Source organism: Malus domestica, chromosome 11 (assembly GCF_042453785.1).
Source record: "Malus domestica chromosome 11, GDT2T_hap1".
NCBI lineage: Eukaryota > Viridiplantae > Streptophyta > Magnoliopsida > Rosales > Rosaceae > Malus > Malus domestica.
The window spans coordinates 6,095,544-6,101,543 of record NC_091671.1 but is presented as its reverse complement, the minus strand read 5'-3'; positions in this window follow the sequence as shown (position 1 = coordinate 6,101,543).

The following is a 6,000-nucleotide window of genomic DNA, read 5'->3' as shown; positions in this document are numbered from 1 at the left end:
CCTAAAGTCAACGTTGACCAGGGGTCAACGGTCAAATTAGGTCTAACGGGTTTTAGGCTTGAAATATGGATTAAGGTTTAGGGTTTTAGGACTTGGGTTAGGGTTAGGTTAAGGGCTAAAAGGGTTTGGGTTTTAAAAGGGAAATGAGTTTGGATTTAGGGCTTTCACAAATGAGGCCCAAGGCCTTTTAAACAAATAATAACAATATACTAAAAACAAAATAAAATAAAAGGAGGTTAGGTTGGGTTTCTAGGTAAAGGGGTTTAGGTTGGTTTTGGGTTGGGCTCGGTAGAAAGGCCCAAAGGCCTTGGGTTGGTGGATCGCTGGATTCAAAGGGAGGAGAAGGCCGGAATTCGGCCGGAAAACTACCCAAATTTAAACGGCCATAACTTTGTCAAAACTCAACGAAATCAAGCGAGACAAAAACGAAAGTTGTAGCCCTTGAAGAGACGAAGAGAATGGTACCTGACACGACATCTAACTCGCCGTGGTTTGTCCAGAAAACGCCTCGAAAGCCGTCGGACTCGCCGGAAACTGGGTAAGATTCAAATGGATATAACTTCTTCAATACTCAACGAAATTGGGTGAAACAAAAATGAAAGTTGTAGTACTCAACGAGACGAAGAGATTGATACTTGGACGCCGGCCAACTCGCCGTGGTTTGGCCGGAAATTTTCTCGAAAGTCGCCGGAGATGGGTGTGCCTACACCCGAGTTCGTTTTCGTCCTAAAACCTCCAAAAATCACGAATAAAACTCAGTTAAAACCCATTCCAGTAGATTATAGGACGAAAAAGGGAAGGTTTGGAGTTTACCTCACCGGAGAGATATAAAAGTTCACCGGAGTTCCTTTTTCCGGTTTTCCTGGGGTTGCAGCACGGGACAGAGGGAGAGAGAAGAACGAGATGGTGATGGACTTCCTCGCGCGGGGAATTGGGTGCGTGCGTGCGTGCTGCTGCGGTGCAGAGAAGAGGGAGAGAAGAGATATGAGAGAGAATCGAGAGGGAGAGAGACAGGACAGACAAGAAACAGAAAAGAAGAAGAAAGAATAAGGGAGTTCACCGGGGGGGGGGGACAGAGAGAGAAGAGAGAAGAGTGAAGGGGTGCTGCCACGTGGCAGCTTGTGGGAAAGAAAGGAATCCATTTTCAGATTGGGTAGATAAAATGGGACAAAATTGATATATTAAAAATGTTTTGGGATAATTACATACATATACATATATCTTTATAAATAGGGGGTGGGTGTTACAATCTACCCCCCTTATAAAAATTTCGTCCCCGAAATTTAAAATTACTTACTAAACTGAAATACTTGAAAATAGTAAGAAGAATATATGTATAAAGAGAAATCAAGTCAGAATGGGTGCATCAAAGAGAATATGCCACCCGTCGCGAGCGGGTCACAAAATCCTCTATCATGCCTCCAAACTCATACTTTCTTTCCCATCAGTGTAAAAGTAGAAAACATTCTTTAATAAGATATAAGGTCAAAAACATATATTGATGTACGGTCAAAAATAAGTACATAAAATACGATAACGTCAAAATAAAGATGTACTAATATATAGGTTGAAAATTCGAGCTGAATTTAAAACTGAAAACAGAAATACTTCCCCCAAAACATTTATAACGACAAAAACAAATAACTAAAGTAAATGAAGTTAAAATACTTATATTGAAAACCAAAACTGAAAATGGAAGTGGGTTTCGCCCAAGAATTCGTAGCTTCACGTACTCCGAGAAAAGATGTGCCTTTGGGTCGAATCCCAAGAATAGCTAATCTGTAACTTTTGTCGTAGACGGATCTTCCTGCCCACTTGCTTGACGAACCCAACGAATAAGCCATCGATATCACAATCGGCCGCCCGCAATATCGATCACACATTTGTTGTCTCGCTAAGCAAGCAGTAATTTCCTGAGGGTGCACAACTTCACATGTCGAAAATTCGATCCTCCAAATACAAGCTCGCACAGCTCCTCTATCAATCAATGTTGCATATAGCAACTTTCATACCATGCCACAACAAGTGCCATACTCAAACCGAACAAAATAAGAACTGTTGTTGCAAAACTTTATCCATCACCAAGCATCCTATCCTCCTCAGTTCTTCCAAATGTGACCAACTACTCCAGTGTTTCACCAGTAAAGAACCCTTTTGAAAATTGTACCTTGGGATTCAAGAGAAGTGGCTACCATGTTAGTAGTAGACCCAAAAGCTCGAACCAAGCAAGCAGAAAACGAGAAGTCATATTCCTCAACACGCAATATCACTTGGGAAATGTTGTAGTGCTCAATCCACCTCTCCATTTTTGCTTAGTTGCAGATTTCTAGTCAAACAAGATCAATGTTGGTGGAAAGAATGACTCTCATGTAATCAACCTAAACACCCCATGAGAGCACACACCATTTGCAAGAAGTGCAAAGATTATCCAATTCTCGCTTCGACCATCCTGTAATGCCATCCCAGAATGCACCAAACAGATCTGCTAGAAGTGTTTTAATAACCACGTACTCACAACAATAAGGTTCATAAGTGAAGCAGTGGAAATATGCGTTGAGAAGAACACCTATCATTGGAAAATAACCGATGTGATGCCCATGAATTCTAGTAAGATGGTGATACAATATGCTGACCTTCTGTACTAAAACCTTCAACCAACTCTTACTAAAAGACCGCTCGAACCTCACGCCCACGTGCTCTCGAACTAAAAGATCCTGGTGAGAGGTAGTGGAAAGCTGCGTTGAGGCGAACACATCACATCATCGAAAATGTCTACCAGAGCACGATATGATGGTTATGAATTGCAACAAGATAATAAGTGGTGACCATTCAATTCAGCATGAAGATAGTGATGCAATATGCTACTCATCTGCACTACAATCTTCATCGGTCTCTTACCAAAAGACGACTCAAACTTCACATTCACGAGGAACTCTTTCTGGTAAGTCTGGTAAGCTTGTCAAAATATTATGCTCCCAACATTCTTGTCCAAAATGATAAGAATTGGGCGCACACTTCCGCTGAATCGATCGATCGTGAATTCCTCACTGATTGAGCGAGAAACCATGTCGAGAAGGCTAAAAGAACACTCAAGAATTTAAGAGTCAAAACAAGTCCATTAAAACTGGAGTACAAGATATTGCGATTTGAACAAGAAACCACGCCGAGAACAAACGTTTTTTTTTTTTATTATTTTTTTTTACACCCTTCGTGTAATGTCCCGGCATGATCCAGTTCACATTGAGAAACAAACAAGCGAAGGAAAATGAAGATGCAGAAATAGAAGTCACTGTTTATGATTATTTGGCTAATCATCACCATAAGGTTGACGGGTTTCTTAGCCAAAAAGGGAAACATGTCTAAGATCAAGAATAGTTAAGAACTGTTAATAAGATTTGATGAGGCCAAAGACATTTTGAAATTCACAATACTTTGTGAGAGCTGTTTCAAAGTTCAAAAATTAAACATAGAACCTCTGAATCAACAGAATGACGATGAAGAAAGATATGAAGCAGCCCGCGTATGCATGCAGTGACACGATTAGCTACCTTAAAGTGATGCTCTTGAGCAACCTAAGGCTCAATAAGTCCAGAGAAGTTTAGAGCAAAGCTCGATCTTCGTACCATGATGAATATGGTAGAGTCTCAAGCCATTACATTGAAAATTACAAGGCTGAACAGTTAATGGACAAGAGCACTAGTCAGTTGAGCTACAAGCAAGAGGCTAAGTTCACCTCTCCCGAAAAGTACGTGAACAAAGAGCTAAGGTTTACTACCGAGTACCAGACCCAGGGGAAATTCAAGGAGTCTGTTTATCCAAACAAGTTTGGGTCTTCATCATCCAAGTCCAACTACAACAACAACAAGAACCGCAACTCCATTTAGGGAAATTGATGGGAATAGCATCTGCTACCAAGGAGTTTCCCAAGAAAAGTAATTAATGTGAATGAAGTCAACACTCGAAGAATTTGATGTGAAGCTGACGGTCAAAGGTTCATGAACTTGTCTTCGTCATTGAGTAAACAAGAAGGTAATCAATAAAACAATTGCCGAAGATTCATTCTAAAGATTCACACGAATATCCTCAGTGGAAACGAGTCTGAGAACATTGATTTGCTCCCACCAACTACCACCTACTAACCGTCGTCATCACTAGCACTTACTCGCTTCTTTAGCACGCACTTCGAATATTTCAAGCAATTTCCAAGAGATATGACTCTGCCCGCCATTCCTAGGGAACGCATGTTGCAGAGTGATATCATCGTTTCAGATCTCTAGTTGGTCTTAGTCAATTCATACTGCCAAGATTTTTCCGCTTCCCAAGATTTCGATGCAAAGCCGACTCCACCCGCAATTCCTAGGGAACGCATGTTGCAGAGTGGCATCGCCATTTTGGATCTACAACTGGTCTTGACCAGACTTCCTCAAACTGAGATTTCTAAAAACATGCCGCTTCCAGGTAACACCGACTATACTCGTCATTCCTGGGGAATGCACGTCGTAGAGTATCGATCCAAAGCTGAAAGTCATCCAACAATTCAAGCACGTCACCAATGAGGCACAATCCCGACACGAATTCTTGTATATCAACCAGAAGATGACAATTCAAACAGAGAAAGATTCGCATAACTGCGCCGAATAACACTAAATCCAGAAGTCCTCACATCCAAATGACGTCAAAACCGACACACTACTTTAGTAAGAGAAGATCCTAAGTATGCTCTGAACAAACCACGCTCTGATACCAATCTGACACGCCCCGATCCCAATATTTCCCCGAATACCAGGATAGGCACGTGCTGGCCGACACCCTCGGGTGACGAAAGCCATTTATTTAGTGCAAATGCTGAAAACAAGGAATAATTAAGACTTATAACTATAAAAGAATAATGAATATGTATTTAAGGAACGTGTTCAGAGCATACGGCTAACTAGAATACTAAAAGAAATAATATAAAATTGAATGAATAAAAGAATGGGTCCTACACCAAGAAGACTCGAAGATGCCGATACGGAAGTGCCTGAATACCTTGATTGTATGCCTCGATTCTATGTCCTGAAGGGGGCGCAAAACAAACATGAGTGGACCAAGTTGATATATATATAACAAAACAGTTATCAACATACTAACCCCCAGGTTTTATGAAAACACATATATAATGTTAAACATAGGTTTTCCGAAACCTAGCATGCTGTGCAATGTCTCAAATCATAACTTGTATATATAGTAATCACTAGTGAATTGTCCGATAACCCCCAGGCCCCATGCAGGCTCCCCGTCTCTGAGCAGACAGTCAGAGGAAAATACACTTTAGGCCCCATGCCGGCTCCCCGTCCCTGGTCTTAAATGCCAGAGGAAACACCCTCCAGGCTTTATGCCAACACCAAACCGTCGCCCGGGACGGACAGGAATCTATCCCTACATCCCGTAGCGGAAAGGACCACTAGGTAAGTACAAAACCATTGAACATATATATATTGAAAAACAACTTCATAGTATAAAGTCATCCATCATCTATACTATAAAGAGGTGTTCGAAACATGTTCTAAATATCATATCGTCATCCATCAGATATTCTATAAGAACATGGGTTATAGGAAAAATAGTAATAATTCAAAGTAGCCTCAGTAAGCATGTTATCTCACAAAACGTTTCATAAAACGTAATCATCAAATCATGCTTTTCATGTATGCATTTCTACTATAAAACATGCATTTTAGAAGGGGTCCACTCACAGTACTTCGCCGTCGAAAAGTCACGCAGCTAGCGAAGATAGAAACGCCACTATAATTGCCCCTAAGCACATAAAGGGGTCCAATTAATAAAACTCTATTTTAACAATTGAATTTGGGAAAACATACGTCGAATTACCCTAAGAAGAGTCCCGGACGAAAACCCGAAAAGTAAACCCTAAAGTCAACGTTGACCGGGGGTCAACGGTCAAATTAGGTCTAACGGGTTTTAGGCTTGAAATCTGGATTAAGGTTTAGGGTTTTAGGA